The following is a 14,363-nucleotide window of genomic DNA, read 5'->3' on the forward strand; positions in this document are numbered from 1 at the left end:
GTAGAATTCCACAAAATATCGAAAACCAAATCGATCCCATATACAATTTCGATAATTATCCCATTGAATTGAAATACAGATTGCAAAAAGCTTGGAAAGATGCAAGAGAAAATTTGGTGAAGGTAAAAATCAAAAGGAAACAGACTTTTGATAGAAAGTGTAAGAAAGTTGATTACAAAATAGGCGATAAGGTACTTTTAGAAAATAAGAATATTGAAAATAAATTGGACGCTTTGTTCAGCGGTCCATACGAAATAATTGACGTCAAGAATTCTAATGTAGTGTTGAAAAAAGACAATAAAGTGAAAGAAGTGCATAAGAACATGATTAAACCGTATTTTTTTTTTTTAATAGGCATGTCATAGATAATAATAGTATTAGTAATAGTATATGTAAATAAGAAATTAAGGGAATTTAGTAATATAGCTTTAAGATAATGTATATAGTTAAGTGTAAGCCTTAGATAGAAATTTTTTTTTTATTAACAAAGAAAAAATTTTTTTTTCAAGCGGGGGAGGTGTAATGTAGGTCAAATTCCAATATCAATTTCAGTAGCGATATTTCCGCAAGGTAGCTACTATTGGAATTCATTGTTGAATTACCAATAATTTGTTACTATGTCGTCAATGATAATTTGTAAACTATATTCTCATATATAAATATGCATATAAGCCGATATAGGCAGTTCCATAAGAAATGTGCTAGATAGTTCTAGATTCGACATTATTGTTTCTTCACACGATCTCGTGTAATTTAAAAGTTGGTGATAATATGAATAAACCTCATCTGTTACTCCCTTGAGTGTGTGTCTTATTTCACCCTGCATGAACGATAAGACTGGTACCTGGTAAGAACATCACAAGACAGCTACCCAGATAGCGGGCAATTCAACTCGAAACCTCTTATTGTAAAACCCTTTGGATAAATCGGAAAATATTGCATTATTGGTCATTTCTTCTTTTTTCCACTTGAGATGATTTTCCGTCAAGTAAAGACCAAGATAATTGAATATATGAAACAAAGTATATGGTCAATAATATGACACCGAACAATGTGTTTGAACAATATCTTGCATCTCAATATCGCACTTGTAATGTAACAATGATAAAATCCATTCTTGAAAACAGAAGCCTCTATCTCCATTATGCGATATGAATGGAGATAACATTACACTATTACCATCATCAATGATGAATGAGAAAGAACCACCTTGCTTTATTCCCGAACAAAATACAATGAAACGTACCTGTTTTTATAATGCAATTCTCAACAGTCTGCAAAAGCACGTGGAAGTACAGATCACAAGTGTAAAATCCACTGGGACAATACTAGACATTATCCTTGAGCATAAAGAATTGTAAGGGTCTTATTTTCAACCTCTGTGAAGAATTTCAACAATGTTTTGAACAGGGTGTTTGAGGTGCGACTTTAACAATGACAAGAAGGCCGAGTCAATAAAGGGAAAAAACCATGAATTGACTTTTATATAGATTGATAAAAAAAGGCAAGGGATAGAAAAATTATGTAAATCTCGACAATAGAGCAGAATGGACAAAGAAAACCAAACATAACCAACTTAATTCAACAGTATTTGAGTATTTAGGTACTTCAATTTAGATTAAGTCTTAGGCAAATCTTATTCGAATATGTGAATATATATTAATAATTATTTTATTTTCGTTTTTAATGGAATATTGGTGTTTTTCAGGTTTCAAAAGTCCAATGATTAAAGTAAGATTTTCATTATCATGAAATTTTCGTGTTGTATGTTCAGTTTTTCGAAAAAATTTTCACATTTGATTTATGCACAATTAATGCAAAAGGTTTTCCAATGAGAGATTCCATTTTGATATTAAAAAAAGGGTATATTTACGAAAATAGTGATTGGAAGTATTGATTTGTGTGTAAGATAATTCAGCAATGCGGTAAATAAGTAGCTACAGTTTATTGATTTTTGCAATTGACTTTCATTCTATATGTATCTAGTACCTGATTAAATAATCTCTTGTAAACAACATAATTACCTACTTCTCGAATCTTCAACTGGTGTGATTGAAAATTATGATAGAAAAGATATAAATATCCTGATTCCTGTCACTTAGTCATGTTGAGACTCAATTACAAGTAATTGGGAGCATAATCTGCGAAAATATCATTAACCTATTTCGGGAAGAGAAGTCAACTGATAAAGACGTATCATGTTTTGGAATCTGAAAAGAATGCATTAATTTCTAACACGAAAACAATGAGTCATTGAAGGAGGAAGATAAAAGAAACATATTTTCAGTTATTTTTGACTTCGGCTCGTGATCATTATCACTTTTCGAAAACAGAATAGTTTCCTTAAAAGTCTTTATTGATTTGAACACATAATTCTATTGAGGCGACATAACAATTTTCGAACAAGTGTTAATAGAATAGAAAAGAGAAAATATCTCACTTAGAACAGTTGAGTTTTTCCCAATGATTTGATATTTGCAATTATAAAATCTAACAATGATTGAAAAATAAGAAAGAGATAATTAACTTCAGTTGTCTCAATTTTGAAGTAGAGAAATGAAAATCGAATACATAAACTCGACATATTTACAATGTGGTTTATTTCCTTTTGTAGCATGTGTTATAACAATAAATCATGACGTACCAAATAAAGATCAACTTGAATTAAAGATCATTCATTACGAAATCAGATTAACAACATGATTATAAACTAGTGGGAAATATTTTTTCGTGATTTGCAATTTTGATATTAACAAAAAAAAACAATATATCAGATGTCCATATTTAGCGAAACACTAGTTTGATCGTAAAGTATCTTGTATACTTGTTCGATTAATAAAATCAAATTTGAGGGTGGATTCGTTATCTGTACTGAAAAATTATATAGATTATAGCACCGGATAATGTAAATGGTTTTCCAATAAGATGTTCAATTTTGAATAGCCCGTTATCTGACAACTGCCCAGATAGCAGGTTATTCAAAATGAAATCTCTCATTGGAAAACTATGTACTGACATACGTGGTGTAATGGTTTTCTGTTTCATCTCAAAAATCAACCATCAACCATAAGAAAATTTTGAAAAATTTGGATATTGATTTTTAGAATTTTTAGGCTATCCGAGAGAATGATTTTAACCTAACTAATATTCAACTAATATTATTCGAAAGTTTCTCCAGATGATTTAATTTTTTAATTTTGTTGCAAATATTCTCTGTATTTACCATAAAATCGTAGTCTACACATTATATTTTTCTATTCATCAATAAGAATTTTCTTTTTATCAACTGATTTGAACTTGTAACCAATTAATTTCATGTAAAGTTGTCTTTGTTCGATCAAAACCTAGATGCTTTTTGGTCAAATGTGATCCAGACATATATATTCATTGCTTTTGATTACAATCAAATCATTCAATGATTCTTTGAAGGTGAAATTTTATTGCACTGTTTTTCTAACAGTAATGAGAGAAATACTCGAATTAACTAATCAACGTGTGTTCTTAATTGATACAACTTTTCAGTTTAACTATTTCTTGGATTAAAACGAATAACACAAACTGAAATAAATCTAACCTTCTGTCAATGATAATTCGGGGATATCGGGTGTGGTAGTCAAGCTCTATAAGATCTATCTCATTTATTGTATCATCCTAGCTTTCGATCATCATTGTGACCATCTTCAGGGAGCTAAAATATTATACATTTAGTAAAACAAAACAACAACAAACATGACTCAAAGCACTCACAACAATTCGAGATGTTGAGGAGTTAAAAATGCTTCAAGGAATTGATTATTTATTTGGAAAACACGATTTTTCATTTAGTATTAGCTCTTAGGGATATTACGTCAAAAAACTTTTATCATATTGAATTGACACAATATTCAAGAACAAGGAACAACCACAACCTTGAGTTGGAACGTCATCGAAAGATCACATTTCAGTCTTTCTTTATGGCGTGAAGTAAATACGTGTAAATTTGATTTAGTCTATATGAATCAATCATAATATTGATTCTGTCTTCACAGCATAAATTTCAAATGTCTCATGGAAAGATCGTTTATATCTATTTTTTTCTTTTTTGGCTATAATAGGTTCTTCAATGACATTTCCAAAACAAACTCGAAATCTGCAATTCAAAATATTATTGAATGAGCCATTATGTACCAACTTAATTTCGATTTTCCACTGCCGCCCAGGATGTCAATAACTTCCAAATGGACTATTTATTTTTTTGAGATATAGCAATACAAAAAATTATCAAATTCGAACAATAATGCACGTGTTGATAAAATATCAGTATTAGCAGAGGAAATGTACATTTCAACGTATGATCTCAGCAGAAACTATGTCTGCCCGTGATTGGTTTGTGTTTTATTTACATTCTACCTTCGGTGGCACAGTGGGTTGGGAGACGGCTGTGATGCCTAAGGTACCGGGTTCGGATCCCGTCTAGGTCATGGATGTGTTGTACATGTTATGGTATGATGAGGTTACATGTAAGAGTAGCTTCAAGCTAAATGTCGCCTTGTTGTATCTAATTGAAGAATAAAGTCGTTAAAAAAAAAAAAAAAAAAAATAAGCTGACATATTTCTTCATCCAAACAAAATATTTGCCATCCTTTTTTCCACCAAAAATTAATGACGTATTTCAATTAAATCCGAAAACAAAAAGGAAAAGAATTATATTGATTTGAACTTAGCGGCCCATTCTAAAAAAAAAACTGAAACATAATGGATAGCTTGGAAACCACCATGAAATTTATAAATTGGAAAAGTTTTCACCAAATGGTCAATAGTTTATTTTGCACCGTACACGTCACATCGTGGACTTCCAATAGAATTCGAAGAGCATACTATTGCAACGACCATGACCAGTCCTGGGTCGATATATATAAAGCGATTTCTACGAATATGAAGCGCAAGTATAATATGTGGTAGCACTGGTAACAAATGTAAAGATGTAGATCTAATGGTCCACAGAAACGTTAAGCAGTGCATCAATTTTATGAACATGAGCACTATTCAACCAAATAAAATAGGATGACCCACAGTCATTGGCCGATGCCAACTTCAAGAAGATGAAAATGCCACCAAACTACATGGAAGTAGAACTTTGCTTTCTTTTCCGGTATTCAAGGCTTTATTGTGAAAAACTGGTTATACCTTTATGATTCAAAGTATTCTCCATCGCTGGTCACTATTTTCTCCCATCTTTCGGGAAGCGTACGAATCCCCCGTAGAGAAAACTGGTTATCTTTTGAAGCGATCCACTAATCGATCCAATTTATTACTACTTCATAAGACCGGTCAGTGATGGTCAGCTAGGCCGTGTGCCATTGATCGAAACAAGTGATAGTCCGAGGGAGCAATGTCTGAAAAATACGCCGGGTGCAGTAGAATTTCCCATTTCAACGTTTTCAAGTATGTCTTGACCACTTTCACAACATGGGGTCAAGCATTGTCATGCTGTAAAATCCCTTTATCATGTCTCTCGTTGTATTGGCGCTCAGGATTACCGTAATTAACTCAGTTTTCGTCTCCAGTCACAATGCGCTACAGAAATCCCTTCCGTCTTCACCTAGTAAACAGCTGTTTACAAGCAAACAAACACCATTCAAAATCTATCAGCTTCAACTCGTACGGCACCCAATTTCCTTGTTTCTGAATCATTTCCATGACTTTCAGGCGTTTTGAAATGGCTTGTGGCGTCACTCCCATTGATCTTGTCAATTCTTGTTTCATTTGACACGAATCTTGATCAAGTAGTGCCACCAATTCTCCATCTTCAAAAACCTTCTCTCTTCCACGCTGGTCTTCGACGTCAATATCACCGTTCTTGAATCGTTGAAACCACTCTCGGCACGTTCTGTCACGAATAGCTGCCTCACCAGGTATTTGAGAGCATTATATTAGCCCCAGCCGCAGGTTTCTTCATATTAAAGCCGAAAATTGAAGCCTCCCGCAAATGACAAGTATTTGACTCGTACGCTGACATGTTTAATCGAGAATAGCTTTATGATGCAGACTCAAATCCACCAATATTTCGATGGCGTTATGTTTATAAATACCTAAGCTTATTGTATGACATCTACGATCTATTTGTTTCAACTACCACTTACCGCTTCAACCATCTTATGCAAAACGGCGGAAGCAAATTTGTACACCTAATATTTACCTCCTTCATACATGTTATTACACGTCTATTTCGGTACCGATTATTATCAGGTCACCGGTGCAATCTTCGGAAGACGAGTCGGCTCCGAAACATCGTTCCCTCCAGCCATAGAGGACGATGATGTTCGAAAACACAGATGGCCCTTCCAGCTCCTTCCTACCTTCGGATACACTGCGTACATTGTCGTTTTTATCGGCACTTTAAAGCGTCCGGAACCCGGACTATTTCCGGAATTTGACAGTTCGACCTGCGGTTGTGACGTTATCTATGGACTTTTGTGCCGAGGCCTTGGGGGGTGTTACGTCGTTTCAACCACTGGATAGCGAATCATTGTGCGGGGAGGTCAAAAGGCCATTTACGATAAGACTCTCCCGGTTCCCACCTGATGGTGTGGGGTTTTGGTGCAGAATGAGACCGGAGATAGTGAGAGTGTGAAAAACGTGGCTTAAATCGAATTTGATGCGTGTTTTGGTGTTTCGATATCGTCAACTATGAAAATTTCAAGAGATGATGTGAATTCAGGACGTTTAGTGCGCTTGATTATATTCCTACTCATCTGCAAATTCATATTTGGACCTAATAATAATGAAATAATAAATATACTGACAGGTTCACTGAACGAATATCGGGTGTTTTTTTCGAGATATATAACTTTAAGTTGGCATTACTGTTCGAGATGGAGAGCGATTTAACAGCTGTCAAGTGATTTATTCTCAGTTTGGTTTGGCAATTCATCATGAATAGACTCACGCCTGACCAATGCTTGCAAATAGTGCAATTTTATTTCGAAAATAATTGTTCTGTGCGGAATACGTATCGCGCACTACGTCCATTTTATCGTCGACAAAATCATCCATCTGAGCAGTTAATTCGAATAACTATGGAACGTTTTCGCACCACGTTTACTCTTATTGATAACTCGCATCCCTAGAGACGCTGTACAGAAGAAGCAATTGCTGCTGTAGAGCGTAGCATTGAGGAAGACCCGAATGAGTCTATCCGCCATCGAGCACAGGAATTGGATCTGTGTCCATCCACTTTATGGAAGATTTTGCGGAAGGATCTTGGTTTGCGTGCTTACAAAATCCAACTCTTGCAAGAATTGAAGCCAAACGATCATCAAGTAAGGCGGAGATTCGTCAAATGGGCCCAAAATGAGATTGCCGTTGTTTCCGATTTTCATAAGCGAATTTTGTTTAGCGATGAAGCGCAATTCTGGTTGAATGGCTACGACAACAAACAAAACTGCCGCATTTGGAGTGAAGCTAATCCTCAAGTGTACCGAAACACCGTTACATCCAGAAAAACTGCCTGTTCGGTGAGCTTTATGGACTGATGGAATCATTGGTCCGTACTTCTTCAAAAACGATGATGGCCAGAACGTAACAGTCAATGGTGATCGGTATAGAGCCATGATTACTAACTTTTTCATTCCTGAAATGAACAACCATGATGTCCAGGAGCTGTGGTTCCAACAAGACGGCGCAACATGTCACACAGCTCGTGCCACAATCGATTTATTGAAAGACACGTTTGGTGACCACCTAATTTCACGTTTTGGACCTGTGAATTGGCCTCCAAGATCTTGTGATTTAACACCGCTAGACTACTTTCTGTGGGGCTATGTAAAGCCATTGGTCTATGCGGATAAGCCGCAAACCCTTGACCATTTGGAAGACAACATTCGCCGTGTTATTGCCGATATACGGCCACAAATGTTGGAAAAAGTCATCGAAAATTGGACGTCCAGATTGGACTACATCCGAGCCAGCCGTGGCTGTCATATGCCAGAAATCATATTCAAAATGTAATGCAACAAGATTATCTTGCGGATAAATCAAATTCATGTCAATCGAATATTCCATCGTTGTTTTATTGCAATTTAAAGTTCTATAGCTCTAAAAAAAAACACCCTTTACAATATCCTACATATGTATATCATTCTAAACAATCAAAGAAAAAATCTACCACTTTGCTGCGTACTAAAACAAATAACTATTCCATTGTTAGCGAGTTAATATTAGTGGGATCCCAGCTCAGATACGATAATTGAGGCATTCGCAAATCAAAAAACAAGACGAAAAAAGTTTCAATAAAAATTAGGTAATTTATTATAATTTAAATTTCTCAAGGTCTTAAAAAAACACCCATTAGAAGGCAGGGCATATTTAAGTCTTTCATTTGTCTGAGAGTGCTACCCATTTCATATTGCATGAACTGATTTTTAAATTTCAGTTGTGTATTGTTTCAATTGTGAACCGAAATTTAATAGTTCAACTCAGGAACCATAAAAAGATATTTATTCATTAACGAAATGAAAAATTCGAACCCTGAACTTACACTGAGAATTTCATTTCCTTTCAAAAGTTATCATATTTACGACAGAACAAACGTAATAGAATTCGAGAAAGAATTCATCATTACTGAGTACAACCCAATCATTTAACTCTACCCTCGACTTAATATTCTAAAAATACAGATAATTGGACAAAACAACTGCCTGAGTTCATTTTCATTTTTGGAGAAAGAGCCCGACACCGAAGGTGGAGGGGTTTATCTCCAAAAATGAAAATGACCGAATGCAGTTTTTCAAAGAAAACACGCTGGAATGCGAGTGTAATTCGGGAGAATATTTCCCGAATAAACAGTTACATTACTTGTCGAACCGATGTGGAATGGAATTGCCATAGATTCGAACTGTGTAAGATGCATAGAAACTATGCATCTATGAACAGAACAATTATCGCAGTGCAGTTTCGCTTCCTACAATGCAATTATCGTAAGTAATTGCACAAGTGCATCAAAATTACCGATAATTTTGCATGACAGCGTGTTGTCATAAAAACTGCATGACTTCATTTTCATTTTTGGAGAAGGAGCCCTCTACCTTCGGTGTCGGGCTCTTTCTCCAAAAATGAAAATGACCGAATGCAGTTTTTCAAAGAAAACACGCTGGAATGCGAAATTATCCGGTCATTTTGATGCACGAGTGTAATTCGGGGGAATATTTCCCGAATAAACTGTTACATCACTTGTCAAACTGATGTAGAATGGAATTGCCATAGATTCGAACTGTGTAAGATGCATAGAAACTATGCATCTATGAACAGGACAATTATCGCAGTGCTGTTTCGCTTCCTACAATGCAATTATCGCTGTAATTTTCGATAATTGTTCTCCATATACATAGAATTTTTGACAGGAGGGAAATATTCAGTTCAATTTTTAGTTACAAATAGTTTTTGACATCCGATCAGTTAATTTTTGTATTGTTCGAGTTTCAAGAAGCTAGGAATGGGTATGGTTCTGAAGGATTTTCCTCATCCCGATCTCTTCACCCGATATAATCATCCCAAATTTATAATAATCTCCCATTTGAATCATTTGGAACAGAATCGCGGTTGATGGGTTGACCGTCCGCGTGTGCAGAGATTGTGAAGTTGACAGAATCACCGGTTGACGGACAGTCGCCAGTTTCCGGAACTTGAATACGTTTATCTGCGGACGGACGTAGGAAGTGGCGCCCAGAACTGCCGGAACGAGACGACACACGTCATTTCCGGAAGTGTCAGATCTGGAACGGAGGACTTTCCGCTCCACGGTCGGTTTGAATTTAGAACTGAGCTGGAATTGAAATTCGATGGAATCTGGCCTATCCCCAATCGGAGGGAGTTTAGAAGGCGAAAACTAGGCGAATGTTACACTAAAGTTGGTTTTACCGATACCTCTATATAGCTTCACACAGAGCACAAACTCATTATGCTAAATATCAGAAGATCCTAGCCGCCTACTTAAGAAAGACGCCTAGATAAAGCATATTGATAATGGACTAGTTTTCATTTTTTTGTTAAGAATTAATTCTGAAAATTTAAGTAAAATGAAACAAAAATGTGGAAGAATCATTGAAATATCTCTGGAAATGAAAAAGTTATGGGACTTTGAAGTTGCGCTTGGAAGAATAATTTCATAGTCTAGAGTGTGACGTCACGCCACTTACACGAGGCGACTGGTATTCGCAGAGTGCTTACGAATTCATTGGTGTACAATCACTTGTGCCGTTCGTTTCGTGTTTTGTTCGTTACACGATGGCTGAAATCAAAAAAAATTCTACAAATATTGTATTGTGCCTATATGTGCAAGCACGACAATTAAAAACCCCAATAAATTGTTTTTTCATGTACCAAATGACATGAATCAAAGAAAGAAGTGGTGCAAATTAATGAGGCGTGACTTAATTGGACCTAAAACTACTTCATATGTGTGTGAAGATCATTTTGATGTAGGTACCTATCAGTACTAGCTGTCTATTTCTGATAATAAAAATACTAAGGTGTAAGTTGGTTTGAAATAAGTTATTGAGTAAAAATAACTTTGTCCTTTCACGAAGCCTTCTTCCATTATGGTGACATGTAAACAGAACTCGAGTTAAAACTACACTGTACAACTACAAACGGCGCCTGAGCCTTGGCGCGGCTAAGTATTTAAACGTAATTTATGGTGTAGCGATCACAGGCAAGTGGCGTGACGTCACAGACGAGTCGGAGACCAAAGACGGGCCGCGCTAAAATACGTAAATTTAGATAATCTATTTCTCAGTCACTTATTGATGGATTTTCAAAAATTTTTCACTGATTTATCAGTTTTGCTCTATATTTTAATTCTATCGTGTCCAATATAGTATTATCAACATCACTAAACTAGTCCATTACCTATTATCCTTCTAAGACAAGCAAGCATAATTTCGTTTGAATCGTCATCAATTCAATGCTCGCAAAATTCTTCGTGACAATATCTTGTCATTTTTAGGACCAAAAATCAATTGACAAAATTAACATTAACTTCGTAGACAATTTCATAGACCCCGAATTTGTATTTTGCAACAATTGTATAAAAATATTTTTTTATCGTAAAATCCTCATCACACAATTTTTCAATTTTGTCTTCTGAAACAAAGAGTATGTAATACGTTTACAATGGCTAGAGGCTGAATTCTTCATTTTGTAAGGCTTTTATTCGATCATTTAGATTCAGCTGGAAGTAAATAATAGGATATAGAGCAAAATTTTCAGTTTTTCATTTCCTTTCACAATTTTTCAAAAGTGGTTAATTAATGGTTGAGTCATCTGCATGCCATTGTATACTTTGTATTTTTTCATAAATATATTAGTTGGTAATATAAATTTTACTTTTCAGAGAATCTCAAAGTAAAAAGTCGACAGGGTATGAAGCTGAACTACAAGATGGTAAGTCAATATCAATAATTCTTTTAAATATATAGTTTAAAAAAAAATATTTCCATAAAAATAGATCCGGCTAGATTGAAATTTAATATGTTGATGAAATGAAGAGTTATGCATTTTGTGGTTCCGAATCATAAATTTCAAGGCAAAAAAACATTTTGCTATAGCGATGAAAATTGAATTTTCACTGCCCCATATTATGCGTTAATTTGGCTGTTCATCTACATAGACATCGACTGAAAAATATGCTTCGCCGCTGAAGAAAATTCGATGCGAAAAATCAGTAGCCAAACGTTGTTCAAGCACCCAATCGGCATGTAATGTTCTACTAATTCCATGTAGGGATTCACGGCTTGGCTTGATTTTCAAGTCAAGCTCAAGTCAAGTAGTAGTTTTTCAATCTCAAATCAAGTATTAATTTATCAAGTACTTGAATTATATCAAGCTACTTGATTTTTATCAATTTTATTGTGTAGTATCACATCAATAAAAAAAATTATGGAAAGAGAAGGAATCTTGCAAAAAAACAATTTTATTCATAAAACTTATTGTATAAAAGAACCGAAAATATCATTTTTTTTAATACAAACATAAATTGAATCATAATAAAATAAAAAATAATAAAAAAAAAGTTTCTTAATATTGAGGAACCTCCAGGCTTTGTTTGATTTCATAATTTTCCATCCAGGATCTAAGACACATGAGGTATCTTATAGATTTGTCGACTAACCTATTGTGGGTTTTTGTACCTATAAGAGCAGCTCTGGAAAATTGTCTTTCAACATAAAGCTGAAGATGCTGGCGTTGATAAAAAATCGTTGGCCATTATGGCCAAGTTTATTTAGTCTAGATTGCAGAAATATATGCTCTGCGAGCATATCAAGTATGTAATTTTTCACGAGCTTGATTTTCAAGTCAAGTACTTGGTTTTTTAACCAACTGCTTGACATTTTTGTCAAGCTACTTGAATCCCTAATTTTGTGGTCAACTGGCTCTAGTTCTTGTGTCAACTGAACATTATAGAGATGGATATGCAAATTCAGATGCAAACTACTCCATAGCGTGCCATAAGGAAGACCGAAATGTTGTGCGCGCCGAGAAATGGATGAATTTGGACCTCCTCCAGCATCTGCAAAATTTTGGATCGAGCATGCATCGAGCACAATTTTCACACGTTCAGTATAAATTCAGATAAACGATCAATATTGTTAAATGTATAACTTAACATTAGATAGATCTATGACACTTCGGATGACAGTTCTGTTTGACATATGTCATTGAAATAGGGCTATGAAATCCAGACCACGACATGGATAACCCAAAGGTTGAGGTAAAAAGCCGAAAATAAGGTACTATAGACTTATGATTTCTAAGAAAGAGGAATCTAATTCAATTATAAGCATAGCTTTTTTCATCAGCAATTCTAAAGATACGAAAAATAATAAACCAAAAATTTTAAATTATGAAGAATTAAGGGTTGGATGATCCCGAACCGAAAATTCGAAAACACCCCAGCCAAATAGCGTCAATGCATGCTCTCAGGGTGTCCCAAAGACCGACGTGTTTATGTACATCGGTCCGCAGTGAGCTTGAGCGATGGACGGACGCTTGAAAGGACATTTGGGGGGGCAGCGGGGGTGCAATGCCCCGCATGATGGATGTTGGGATTACGAGAAGCAAGAGAGGAACCAGACTTGATCTAGCTGTCAGCGTGAATGATGTATGATGGCAGTTTTACATTGCAAATACCAAATAATCGCTAAAATACATGAGGAAAGGCCACCCTCGGAAAAAATTGCCGGTGGAGATGTTTTAACGAACTCATTATGGTCATCGGCTGATACAGGTTGGATGAATTTTAGTTTTCAGGTTAGGGCTTATTTTGTTTTTTTGGGATCAATATGATATGGGAATTTTATTATATTTGTTGAGTGTTACTTTTGTCAGTTTTTGCCTCAGCAGTTTCAGATAACTATAATTTATTTTCAACGCATCTATTCTTTTTTTTTATTTTGCCGTTGCTTCTGGGGTGAGCAAAACTTTCTACAAGTGTCTGTAATCGTTTCGTTCATCAGCCTTTAACTGGCATATTTTAAACTATTTGCATTTTCTTCCATGCGTTCCAATGAACATTTCTCATGTTTCCTCAAGGTTCTTAGCAACTAGTTGCTCAAGCGCCATGCAGCTTCTAAAGCATTATTATTTGTCTTCTTCTCGGAATATTCCAAAATATGCCATGAGCTTCTGTATATTTGATGCTTGAAATTACCATTCTTTATCATTTTGCCTTTTTTCCAAAGATAATCTTGTCGAGTCCAGAAACGATTATAAGCACTTGCCTCTGCTTTGTTTCTTCCTATGTTCTTTCAACTACAATGGACTAGTTTTCATTTTTTCGTTAAGGATTAATTCTAAAAATTTAAGTAAAATGAAACAAAAATGTGGAAGAATCATTGAAATATCTCTAGAAATGAAAAAGTTATGGGACTTAGAAGTTGCGCTTGGAAGAATAGTACGTATAAGTGGCGTGACGTCACACACTAGACGACTGGTATTCGCAGAGTGCTTACGAATTCATTGGTGTACAATCACTTGTGCCGTTCGTGTCGTGTTTTGCACGATGGCTGAAATAACTTACTATATACATACATATAAATCACTTTTTTCTCTTTTTACTTTTTATCCCTCACATGAATATGGTTTGCCATTAATATACTTCAACAACCAGTACTCAACTACAAACTGTTTATGAAACGTTTTTTAAATAAATCATCGTTATAAGTTGAACCATGATGAAGCAAACTCAAAAGTAGATACTTACTTGAAAAGTTCAACTCCTTTTATTTCAGCACTGACATAAGATGGATTTGAAGAAAAAAACTCCCATCACTGCGAATATATCTATTTTAGGCAAATTGTCACTTTGTCCTTTCACGAAGCCTTCT

General features: G+C 35.1%; 1 protein-coding gene across 1 annotated transcript in view; it reads left to right on the forward strand.

Annotated features, from left to right (window-relative positions):
- Positions 1-14,363, forward strand: part of LOC123679200 (transcription factor Sox-2-like) — a 91,390-nt gene that overhangs the window by 55,219 nt on the left and 21,808 nt on the right. Inside the window, exon 2 of the mRNA XM_045616639.1 lies at positions 11,372-11,421. The gene's annotated coding sequence lies outside the window, so the exon portion shown is untranslated. The remainder of the gene's footprint in view (positions 1-11,371; positions 11,422-14,363) is intronic.

The sequence above is a fragment of the Harmonia axyridis genome, chromosome 4, assembly GCF_914767665.1.
Source record: "Harmonia axyridis chromosome 4, icHarAxyr1.1, whole genome shotgun sequence".
Taxonomy (NCBI): Eukaryota; Metazoa; Arthropoda; class Insecta; order Coleoptera; family Coccinellidae; genus Harmonia; species Harmonia axyridis.